We start from the raw sequence: 12,782 nt of genomic DNA on the forward strand, positions 1-12,782 counted from the left end.
CACTTGACAACAATTTTGTTTGTCCTGTAGATTACAACAAAGAACAAATCATCGTCTCTATTTTTGAACATGGAAGATGAAAATGATATATTGCTATCTTTTAAAAGAAAATTAAAACTTTAACTCTAAGGTGTGTGTAATAAAATGGCACTTTAATTCTCTAGTGTGCCATGCAGGCTTCTTCTGTTAATTTATTCTCTTCTTTTCTTTTTGTGCTTCATGTAATATTCTGAAGTTATTAATGTGGCAATATATTTGACCACAAAAACCTGCCTTGTGTTGTTAAGACTGTGAATTAACTCCACAAATGGAAGGCATTTCTGACTTCAAGGCAAACAGGTCATGCTTGGGATAAAATGATTAGCAACCTGACAGATGTGCAAGAACTTCTAGGGGAAGGTTTTCCCAGGTGTCTTCCCGCAATGTGTGGGCTTAGGTCTCCTGAGCCTGTGGGGACCCCAGTTGTCAGTAGCATGTCTCTGGGGTGCAGAGTGTGCTGCAGACACCTGTGAACACCACCACCTGAGCTGCTGCAGCCCCTGCATCACAGCCACTCAGTGCAACTGATTCCCTCTGAACAGCACTGCCACTGGTGTGCTTGGATACCTTCCAGTGCCAGAGTGAGCGTGCTAGGTGGCAGGCTGAGGTCCCTGCAGCACACCCCCCAGTGCACCACACACTGGCAAAATCCACTTGGTAAGGTGGCACCTCAGCCCTTAAATGACTTGGATGTCACCTGTCTTAGCTGGGTAACCCAAAACCCAGCAGCAGCCAACAGAAAGGCATTCAGTGGGATTGAATTCAGTTCAGTGCAATCTAGACCAAATACTCACAGCTCTGCAAACACTTCCAGGACTAAGGACTAGAAATGCCCGAAGAATTTAATCTTGTACCTATGAGCTAAGGAATCAAAGGCTGATAGAGTGCTGCACCTTGTAGTGATTGTAGCATCAAGCCCTGAAATCACCAGTGCCAGTCTATGTTGTAGGTACTTGCAAATAACTTTCCTCATGTGACTCATTCCTTTATCTGTGTGCTTAGGCATCTGCAGGACTCATCCTGCATCAGTGGTATGGTTTACACTGGATGCAAATTAACGGGCACAAGCTCAGTGCTCCCTGTCTGTGGGACTTTGGCAATGAATGACAAATTCATTGGAAAATGAAACAGTTTTTTGTTAGTGATACCTGCTAGGATTAGTATCAGGGATGGGGAATGGGAGTCATTAAGGAGATCATGGACAAGCTAAACCGAGTGGTGTATTCCACACATGGTATCAGGATTTACTGAGGCCTTGACTCTGCTGTGGATGCAGCATACATTCATGGAGAGGCTGTCTTGGCAGAGAGCTAAAAGGAGCTGGGTTTTCCAAGATGCTTTGCTGAAGTGTATTGCTGTGTTGGCTTTGATGTGTCTCTCCATGCTGGTAGGTTAGACTCATGCCTCCAAAATGTCTGCTTCACGCTCAGCAGTTAGAAAGGCAAAAAGAAGACTGGGAAAGGGATCAAGAATAGTATTGTGTCTCCGTGTAAATCCATTCTGAATACAGTCTGTGGTAATTGCTGTCACCTCAGAAAGGTCATAAAAGTAGATTAGAGAAGGTACAGAGAGTAGAAGTGTGAAGAAGTGCAGAATATCTTCTTCCATGAGAAGAGATTAAATAAGTAGGATTCTTCAGCCTAAAAGACAGACAACTTATAGGGAATTTTTTTTACCATTTCCACAATCTAGGAACTACAGGCCACAAAATGGAAAGATAATCCTGACTACAGTCAGAGACAGGATATTTTTTCTGATGTTCTCGCAAGACACTGAATAATAGGGGGGAGAGTGGGAGAGGGTTGTGGTTTATGCTGATCACCTAGCAAAAAGAAAAGTTGAATGGGTGCACAAAGGACCTCCCTGAATCTTTTTCTTTAGCTAACCTGCCAAGGCACATCTTGATAGATGCCAGACTGCTATGAGGAAGGTTGAGCTGAACCATGGTATCTGCATCCACCTGGATTTGGTGGCCTGTCCCATTGTGTGGACAGTGCAGCCCCTACAGAGGTCTGTAAAAAAAATGTGACTCCTTGCTAGAGGCTGCATAAACAGTTTCCATCCTGGCATTTTTACTAGGCAGCAGATGACTAGTTCTAGGTGGGTAAGGATTCTTGTCTTTAGTAGTATTAATCAAAGATCTTCTAACTAGCAGCATTTCTCAGAAGCCTAATTGCTAATGGACACTTCTCATAAATACTGATTTTCCACCTTCTTTTCGGGCCTTGCTGGTCAGCCCGTTGGCTCTAACACTGTTGTGTGAGTGTCTACCTGATACTTGAGCTCCCTGACTCTTGGCACAAGCAAGAGAGAGGTTGGTTGGTGTTGTCTTTGCCAGTGGCTGGGCAGAGGCAGATTGCATCAGCCTAGGCCTTTGTTGGACTTCTGGAGGCGAATGAGGTACTTTTAAGGCAAATTTTTCATTTGATGAATGAAGAGTTGAACTGTAACCATTCACCCACCTCACTGCTTCCAGGCAGAAGGGTGCTGAAGTGGGGCCAAGCCACTGCCACCCTCTCCTCTGTCCTCCAGCCCTTGTACTCAGCACACCGAGAGCTGAGGACATGCACTTTTTCCAGGGTTGTCAAATGAACAGTGAAAGGAAACAGACTTAAAGGCTCATTTAACTGGTAAACAGCACCTATCTTTTTAGGCAAAGGCAGTATTTGCTTGTCACTCCTGTCAGCAGTATGGGCTCTGCCCAAAAGGCCCTTTAGGCTCCTGATTATGTAGGAGGGGGAGCTATGTTGTCATGCTGTAACACCTGCAGCGCTGGTGGGCCGAGGGGAGGTGGGTTAGGTGCCAGTCCTGGGGGATATCACTGCCAGCGCTGCTCAGCACCCCTCTCTGGCAAGGGGGAGGCTGCCACGGCCCTGCCGTTTCACACATTCCTTCTCCTAGCCACCCTGGGGAAAGGCGGGCATCGGCACAGGCAGATTTTCTCTACCAGGACAACTGGGTATGTATCTCCTTAGTTCATTTTTCTGGATGAAACACTGTTTCCTGACTGATTTTGAAGTGAAATGTAACACCCTTCGCTTATGTGAACTTGTTGCTGGTGAGAGATGGCACACTGTCCTGCTCAAATTTGCCAATGGTTTCAGTGTCCACCTTCTCTCTTCCTCTTTTTAGCCTAGCTCTAAAACCCCGTTGCATTGCAGTGGTCAAGAATGACACTTGGATCTGAAAGACAAAGTTTACAGCAAAAGCAGCTCAGGGGTAAGGTGCTTGCCCAGCACTGAGAGCACAGCAGGACTGTTCACAGGGCTTCTCAGGCAGAGTGACAGCCTAGCACGGTTTGCTTAGGAAGGCTGAAATTAAGGGACTTAGAGGAGAATGCTTAATTCATTTAGGTGCCTTTGATCTGATCCTATAAAATCTTAGTCTGCTCATATTTCCTGCTGGAAAATTTGCAAGGAGTTAACAGAGAGAGGATCAGACCCACAAAGCTTAGAAGAAAAACAATGACTTTGGTTGCTTTGTTGCTCCTAGTTTTCACTTTATTCTTTCCTTACCTTTTTAGGACTTTCCCAGTATCCCCACTCCCTTTACATCTCCTCTGGTGTGTATTTCATTTGTATTTCCTTGCTCTGGGGATCTCAGCCATTGCTGAGTTTCAGTCCCCTTTCTGGGGGGCATAGTCCTGCAACCTCTCCAGCTGTCTCAGCACGCGGTGCCTAGGCTAAGCTGGTCAGGAAGGCTTCCTACTGATCTGTGAGGAGCACTGTGTCCTGAGACTGTGATTCTTCCTGCAGGAAGAAAGGCATTTCAAACCTCCCAGAGGTGTCTGATAACCTCCACTGATGAGAAAGGGAGCCTAGATGTCTGGTTTAAACTTGTAAAAGGCCAACACTGGATGTGATGATTCCATCACTGGATCTCATCTTCTTGCCCATAGAGGATATTTTGCACTAGAGCTTTTGTGTTCCTCACATCACTGATTGTGAACCATCTGTGCATTCAAATGCTGAAACAAGTGTTCTTGAGTGTCTCTGTCCCTTGAGGGTGCATTGCTGCATTCCTGCCCCCTTCCAATAATAATAATAATAATACCTTCTATTTATAGAGCTTCAAAGTTTCCCGAAGAGCCACCTTTGGGATGGAACATACCAGCAGTTAGATAGTGCATAGCAACCCTAGACAACAACTTAAGTCAGATGAATGTATCCAGTTGAAGCTGAAGATGAGATTTCATTTGGCAGAAGATAATTGCAAAAGTTATTAATTATTATTGTTGTTGTTTATGCAGCTCTAGACTCAAGAGCAATAGGCACTTTTTAAATACTACCAATAGCTAGACAAAAGCACAAAGGCATTATGATCATACCATAGTAATTTGCAGAAGGCAGAATATGCTAATAAAAATATTTGCTTGGAGGTTTTCCCATCTAGGACTCAGCATAAGCTGACGAATAGTAATGCTGGGAGAGGAGAGTGCTGGATTCTTTTCCTGGCTTTTCTATAGGTTCCCTGTGTAGCCTTGAGCATATCATTTAGTTGATCTGAATCTAACAACGTGTCTATACAGCATGTTGTAGATGTTTAACTAAAGGTGAGATCTGGAAAGCATTCCAGTAGAAGTATTTGATATGAATCTCTAAGTGGTTTGCAGCATGATTTTATTCAGACTGACAGTTGTGGGGTTTTTTGTCTTAGGCAAGAGTACCAGGTGTACATGTGCCCAGATTTATAGATCATATTCTCTGAGTGAGAGGTTAAGTGCTTGCTTACTCTAGTACTTGCCACAGTGGAAACTCCTAATATACTGGATGACTATTACAAAAATCTCATGGACTTCACGAACTAATGTAACTCAAATAGTAAATATAAGGACTGTGTGATTATAACTGAAGTATCCTATGGAAACAGTGAGTCTGCAAATTATTTTTGAAGGCAACTACGAGAATTTGGTGACCATGGTTTTTTACATTGATGCCAAAATAAATGATAAAGCTGTGAAAGGTACAGAGGAAAATATGAATCGGGACATTGGAATTAACCATACATCAAAGCATCTAATGTTGAACAACGAAAAAATATTGTTGTTTAAATGATGTTTAATTTTTACTCATTTCTATTTATATCTATTCACCCATGTCTTTCTTTGTATTTCCTGGTCTTGCATTACTTCTATGGAAGTTTTGTGATTGTTTCTTCAATTGTTTACCTAAAAATCTGTAGACTTTCAGAATTGGTAGAGATATTTTTTTCTGCCGAGATGTTTCATGCTTGTCATGCTCAACTAGGCTGGAAAAAGACTAGTCCAAGGTCTCATTAACTAGTCCAAGGTCTCAATTAACTGTCCTTCTATGAGGACAGTACAAACTCCATCTTTAAAGCAATAAGCAATCAGAGCATGTTCCAGCTCCCACTCATGTCTCTGGAAGGGTTTCTGTTGACTGGAGCTGGCTCAGACATATCTGCCAGGCTGCTTGCTGCAGTCAACAACAATTTCCAAAATATCCAGCTTCCGTGCGTCACATTGAAATGTCTGAGGGGCTATTGTCCTTCAGCAGGGTTGGAATATTAAAATCAATGGGACTTGTGATCCCAAATGACACAGACACTGTTGAAAGTGTAACCAGTGGAGACATCAGACCTGCCTGCATACACAGGCATTTTCTTAATGGATTTCAGATACACCTCAAATTTGGGAATTACTGCTGTATTTTGAAACAGGAATACTTTCTGTCACTAACAAAAAGATTGCAGTAAAAATGCACTTGTGCTCACAGTGCTTAAATGCTTCAGTCTGTGCTTTACATTGTGTGTAGACACTTCCACTGAAATCACTGAGAATATCTGTATGAATGACATGGATTTTCTTAGAGCCCTGATTCTGCAAACATGTTTAGTTTTGTTCCTAAGAGAAGGGCCCTTGATCTCTGCAGGAAGATAATCACATATATGTTTGCAGGACTAGATTTTTCACCAGTAATAATTTTATTATTTGTTTCATGTTTATCTTTTTGCCTAAAATGCCGTTGTAAAGTTTAAAGGAAACGATAAATAAACAATATTTATGTCTTTATTCCCATTATATTTTTCTTCAAATATTTGACAGCATAGATTTTCTAATGAGTTTTGCACACTACATACCTTTAAAAAGTGCCTGAAGTCAGTGGTTTATATGATCATAATTCAAACCACATGCCCTTTCCTTAATGGAATGATATTAAAGAAGAATTCTTCTGTTTGCATTTGTCAGTTTATTAATACCAGCCACTTTAGTACATTTGATACAGTGAATTACAGTCCCAGGAATCACTTTACTGCTAAGAGTAGTCTCTGATTACCTGGGACTCATCTGGTTAATCCTCATTAAGGGATTGTGACATAGTTTTTAGGTCTGGGGGATTCTTAGGGAGTTCTTTGATGTTGTCTTCTTATCTACTCCACATACCTCACTGACCCTATTCTCCAAGTTCAGCTACAGGGAAAGGATGAAGATCCATCCCTAGTTTTCAGTCTACCCAATTCCCTGGGCAGAATATGCTAAGGACCTTACAGCCAGGTCCTGGGCTGTGTCAATTAGCCCAGGTGTACTGGAGGCAGAAGAGCTGTGACTGATTTCTGCAGCGAATCTGCACAATTGAGCTCTGTTTCTGATTACCACATTTCTGTTTTCTCGGGTTTCTGCAGTGGTTGTTTTCTGTTCCTCATTTGGCTCCTTTCTTCTCAGTCATTATTTAGCACTGTTCTGCAGAGAAGCACATTTGCTATCTTTCAGACCAGGTTTTTAGCTGTTCTTGGCCTTTCTGTGTTAGCGCAAATTCCTCCCGCTGACACTGATAATCTCACTGCATCACCATCTGTTGGTTTGTTAATCTTCCATTCCTGACATTCAGCAAAACCTTGAACAATTACACATTCACTTTTTCTGAAAGGCTGGGTGTAAACTTCTGGTTCTCTCTCTAGTACTTCCTGGTTTACTGAATGCCAATTTTAGATTACTTACTCTTCTTATACATGACTTAAAGTCATATCATTTTAGAAATACCGTATTGTAATTCTTCGGATTACTGGAATGGGAAAAAAGCAAAAAGCTATGTTGCTTTTTGCAATTAACTGGTACACTCTGATCTGCTAGTGGACTGGAAACAGGTTAGGCAATTGTGTTTGCTGTGGCTTCCATAGTAGCGACGCCCATTTTTCTGCCAAGATATGCAAAACAGAAATATTTTTCAAATCTTCTGTGGCTTCCAATACTTCTTTTCTGAAAAGAATTTTGAGCTAGGAAGAGTTGGTTTGAGAAGGAGGAAGTGTGAATTTAAATTCCTTCCCTGTCCGATTCACATCTGGGCTGAAACCTCTCTCCCAAGCCAAGCTGGCATTCCCCTCACTGCCCACCAGTGCTCCAGCACAAAACCATACAGGTAGACATTTTGCACCCCAGTATTTTCTGAACACATTCTGCAGTGCTATGAGTTTTTGAGATAATGCAGATGTGTTTTGAAACTTCAGTGACTGCTGAGGAATAAAATTCTCGTATTTTCTTCTGCTCTGCTTCACTGTTTCCTCTTCTTGGCCCACAGCAAATGTATTCTGCAAACCACAAAATGAAAACCCATGTCATTCAGGCAAAGTCATTAGCCTATAAGAAGTTTTAATGTTTTATCTTTTCTCTCTTCACCGCTCCGCCCCCCCCCCCCCCCGAGATAAGCCCACATTTGAATCACAGCTACCTCTGCAGTACCAGCTGTACTGCAGCATAACACAGTTTCCTCTTGTAAAACATTGGTATTCCCCAACATGTGGGGGGAGTCAGCCCTGCAAACGCTGCCCAAAACCCATCTCTCAGTTGCAATGGAACCTGGCATAGGATAGGGCCAGTGGTTCTGTGGAAACTGCCATGGAAATTCATTCAACATGTTGTGTAAAATGCAAAATACTGTATGAAATCTGGATGGGGGGATGGACAGGACTGGAACAAAATTCATACTGGCTAGTTCACCTTGTCTGTGGTGGGGTGATACAGTGCAAAGGACTCTGAGAACAGCCATGTGACAACTCTGGGATGACTAGACTGCTAGCTGCTTGGGCTCTCATATGATCCCCTAAAAATAGCACTTTATGCTTACCATCATTGCTGTCCAGCTATTTTAATTAGCCCGTGGCCTCCGGTTTTTGCTTTGTGATTTGTAGATAGGAATTATTTACGCAAGGTCAGTAACTCCACATTCCTCCAACCTTTTTTCTTAAATTAGACGGATTATAGCTATGTTTATAAAATACCTAATGCATTTGTCCTAATATCTCTAAATGTCACTGACTTCCACATAATGTTTTTAAAGAGAACTAATTTTGAGATCACTATTTACAGGCATTTTTTCCCTCATCTGACCTGTCACAAGTGTGCTCATTTCTTAACCTTTAGTTGAAAGACTGATTCATTGCATGTCCTGGGACAGGCTGAACCTCTCCTGCGAATTGCAAAATGCTGTCAGTTCCTGCTGATTTCACTGAGGTTTCCTGATGGGAAGGGAAAGATTCCAAGGTAAATCAGTGTGCATAGGGCAGATAGGTACCTAACATGTTTTTTGTCTGTTTTAGATAGTGCAATCCCTTTGAAAATTTGCCCAGGGTAGAATAGTGCTTTGCAGGATTAAACCCTTATTTGCAGAATAATTTAGCTGTCTTCTGGTGTTTAGCATTTCCTATAGTAAGTTTCTTTTCTGCCACATCTGCCTTTTGCTCTTAGCAGAGTGATTAATAGTGAAACAGTTATACAAAAGCATCTTTTTGGCATCCTATCTTTTGCAGATATGATCAATGTGTGTGGGGCGGCTGTCTTACTGGCAAAAGCAAGACTTTGCTTCTGACTGAAGAGACAGTTTGCTTTGAGGAAAATAAGTAGGATGTGGTTGTGACTTACATCCTTGCCAAACTATCAACAAGGCTGTGTCTCTAGAGGCTAGAAGGCCTGCAGTCTGTCCCTGAAAGCCATAAGAGGGCTGCTGAGCCCCAGTCTGGTACCATGGCTGGGCATCTCTCAGAGTTTTAGGATGAGTGTTCAAGGCTGGGATCCAGACAAGTCATCTGTGAGTCAGCTGGGTCTGGGTGATGTTGATGGGGCAGCAGCAGGGAGAGCAAATCAGGCTGTAGAAATTCTTTTAAAATTTAATTTAAGGTCGTATTCACAGATGGAAAAAAGATGGTGGAATCAATGTCTGCCAGCGATCACAAATGCAGTCAAAGCTGAAATGTAGCAAAGTTTGTTGGTTTCAAGACAAATCTGATTTCAGAGAAGAATCATAACATTTTGTTTGTTGGAAAATAATATCTTTAACTACTTTCTGAGGGCAGAATGAAAATAATTTTGATATTGTATTATATTAAACACCACATTATAAAATTCTAAAAAGTGAAATCAAGGAAATATTTCTTTTTGCTTGAACCATGCTGAAATTTCTTCCAGAGCTTCCTTTTGCCAGGCTTCATTCAAAGCTGCAATAAGGACAAATAGAGAAAGCTCCAAGGGCTTCAAAAATTAGAATTTCTCTCCTTGTCGGAGCTCTAGGAGTCCCTGGAGTTGGGACCAATAAACTCCAGCTACTGACAAGGTTTGAGCCCTAAGGAGTAGCCCTGGAGAGAGGCAGTGGATGAGTCCTGCACCTGTCTCACTGCACAAATTCTGCAGTAGGGGTGGATAAGCAGCGCTTTCAGCAAGGTGGAGAAGTGTCCCCAAGGGAAGAGGCCACAGGACTGCTACTGGTGCTCAGGTGCTGGGGACCCTTCTGTCCTCACTTACATCTTCTCACCTGGGTTTGTCAGGACAGATGTTGGTTCATACCTGGATGTGTAAGGGGCTGGACCCAGAAGAGTATACAGACAGAGAGGAATATGACAGAGATCTACTTACCATTTCTCCTGATACCAGGTGCAGCATGGCCTGTGTTGTCTAACAGGAGGTGCTGAGCAAAAAAATACAGCCTTGATCTTGTTCCCCTTTGGATGAGAAAATACCTATAGCAATACTGAGACATCTTCCTCACTTAGGACCTTCAGGTCTCTGCTGCCTCCTGGAGACAGGGAAGGGGGGTAGGTCTGACCAGAGCTTTTGCACAAAATCCAGATGCAGGAGGAATCAGTGATGCTTTCACATTTAGTAGAAAATATGTAGATGCTCAGGCAAGTCCAGCGCCTCCTAGAGGAGAATGCAATACTGGAGACCTCAACTCATTTTCAGGCATTCTCTCTCCTTCAGCAAGGTGTGAAATGGAAAGATTGCAAGAGGAGGAACAAGACAAGCACCTCCTCCGCAGAAACTGGGAGCATTTTCATCATCAGAAGAGGTGTGCATTCAGATCAGCTTGAGCATGGAAAGAAGGGGTTTGGGTCCAGGTTGCTGACATGCTGCAGAAATGGGATAGAACTGGCAGCCACCTCCCCCTCCAGACAGATCTCATGGAGATGGAGCACACTTGCTGGAAAACAAGCTGGAGGCACCTGGGCTGTCCCAAGGAGGCAGGTGGAGCAGCACTGGTTTGCACAATGACTCCTTGCTCAGCACTTTATTGCTGCTGCACTTCTGGGCACATCCAGGAGCACGCATGCAGGTCCTATAAACATCCCCAGAGAAACGCAGGCCTTGCAAGACTTCAGGTGGGGCACAGCAATATCTACCTGCAAGTGTGGGGATCAACATCCAGAGCAGAAGAAGGTGTTGTCCTGCTGTGGGATATGTTCTAGTCCTTGATTCACTGCTTTTGTTCAGCTGACATGACACTGGGGCTCCTCTGTCCAGCCGACGTTCTGCACTCATCTGTCTAGTGACCACCAATCAAGCTATTGTACTGACCATGATAACAGTCAACAAATTATTCAGTCTGTGGCTGTCAGGTAAGAACTGAACCTGCATTGCTCTGCTGGACAAAAAGTGCTGTAAACAAACAACTGAAAACTCAATACAGTCATATTGATCTCATGGGTTATTAAATAGGCCCCTTGCTCATTAATGCCAAGAGAATTATAAACCATTTACTTTCTACAACCAAAGCAGTTTGATACTTGCATTTTCCTAGTGTAGAGTGGCATTGTTTTCATTTCTGTTTATAATCAGTTCCACTTTTTGGTTTCCATGTACCAGGGACTTTTTGCATATGATCAGTCCATTGACCCCTCGGGGTCTGCTTACTGCTTCTCTGGGATTTGCAGCTAAGGTAACAAAGGAAAAAACTGTCTCTCTCAATAGGGCAGAACTCCATTTATTTCCCTGGAGAGTGTTAAGGGATGGGATACAAGTCAGAAAAGGCTGAAAAATACTGCTCTTGCATGAGGCTCTCATGTCTGTATTCTCAGCCTTGCCAAGCATACAGAGTTTCAAGTGTGTGTGTGTCTGTGAAAGATGGAGTTCATTATACATACATATATTCATTGTCCATTGACATATTTGTGCAAATTGCATACTCTTCATATAAATTTAGAATTTAAGTCCAAACTGCTGTCTACAAAAGTTCAGTGTGATCTGTTATTGCTCTACACTCACTGAAAGGAAACAGCAGGAATTTTTGCTTTTTAAATTTCCTGGGAGCAGGATAACAACACCTAAGTGCCACTGGGTTGTGTTTGCTGTGTGTTATTCAGTAATTTTACCCAGAAGTGGTTTTATTTTAATGACAGGCCATCTGATCCCAGTCTCATCTGAACACTGGATTTGCAAATATATGTATTTATTATCATCATATTTGAATAAGCATAACGCCTATCCCAAGATTTGAGTCCTTTCAAAGCTGGAGTCTGTAAAGCATATTCATCATGATGAATAGTGTTAACCCCAGCTGTTTTCGTGTGAGAGGCCTGTTTTGGATTCTCCAAGCAATCAGCCACCCTTCCTGCACTAGCAGTTACAATTTCCATAGGGGTCTTTCTAGTTGCAATTCAGGCTCTAAGCAGTTCATAAGTTCATGGGCTTACAGAAAGCAGGGCTATACCTGCCTCTCTTCATAGACAGCAGGGATGGGTTTATTTTTAGCACAAGTATTCCAGAAATACATTCCACCCCTCTTTAGAAATCTGTGGGAGAGACAGACAACTATATACAGGCAGTTTTGCCTACATTAGTGGCTGTGGGTGCCTGAAAATTACTTTTCTACTGTTTTCATCCCAAACTTTTTTTTTTTTTTGGTGTGTGTGCACCTGTGTTCTCTCTGATGTCTCAGTTCACAGGTGCCATGACTCATGATGCACTAGATCTTTGTGCATAAGTGCTTTCCTGGGTACAGGGCATGGGTAACTGTTGGAAGTGTGTAGTTTGGGGCCAGAACTTAGCAGAAGTGCCCTGATGTTTGGCAAGACCAGCATTCAGTTTGGGATGAGTTAGGAGGAGCACCTGAGCACCAAAAGCTTAGACTAGGAATTTAAGAGAGTGGGCTTTGCAAAATCTTCCTGCTGGCATCTAAGGTGAACGATGAACCTCTTCCAGGTGGGGAATTCAAAGCTGAAGGTTGCTTTAGAGAAGGCAGGTCATTGTCTCTCTGAGAACTGGTAAACTTCAGCTGCTCTTGGATGGCAGGGAGGATTAGTTCACCACAAGCCTCTTGGTGCTTGGAGATTCTCAGGCAGCAGATACTACAAGGTTGTTGCCTTGCTTATGCTGTAGCAATGTAATTAGCAGCTCTTTTTAGAATGCAAATGAGCACTGGGCTCATGGAGCCCTGCTCCACCACGGAAGCAGGAGCTGGGCTGTAATTGCAGGAGATTCTGCTCTTCATTTGGCTGCAGGCTGTGGCTCAAGTCCAGCA

This window comes from Strix uralensis, chromosome 7, assembly GCF_047716275.1.
Source record: "Strix uralensis isolate ZFMK-TIS-50842 chromosome 7, bStrUra1, whole genome shotgun sequence".
Taxonomy (NCBI): Eukaryota; Metazoa; Chordata; class Aves; order Strigiformes; family Strigidae; genus Strix; species Strix uralensis.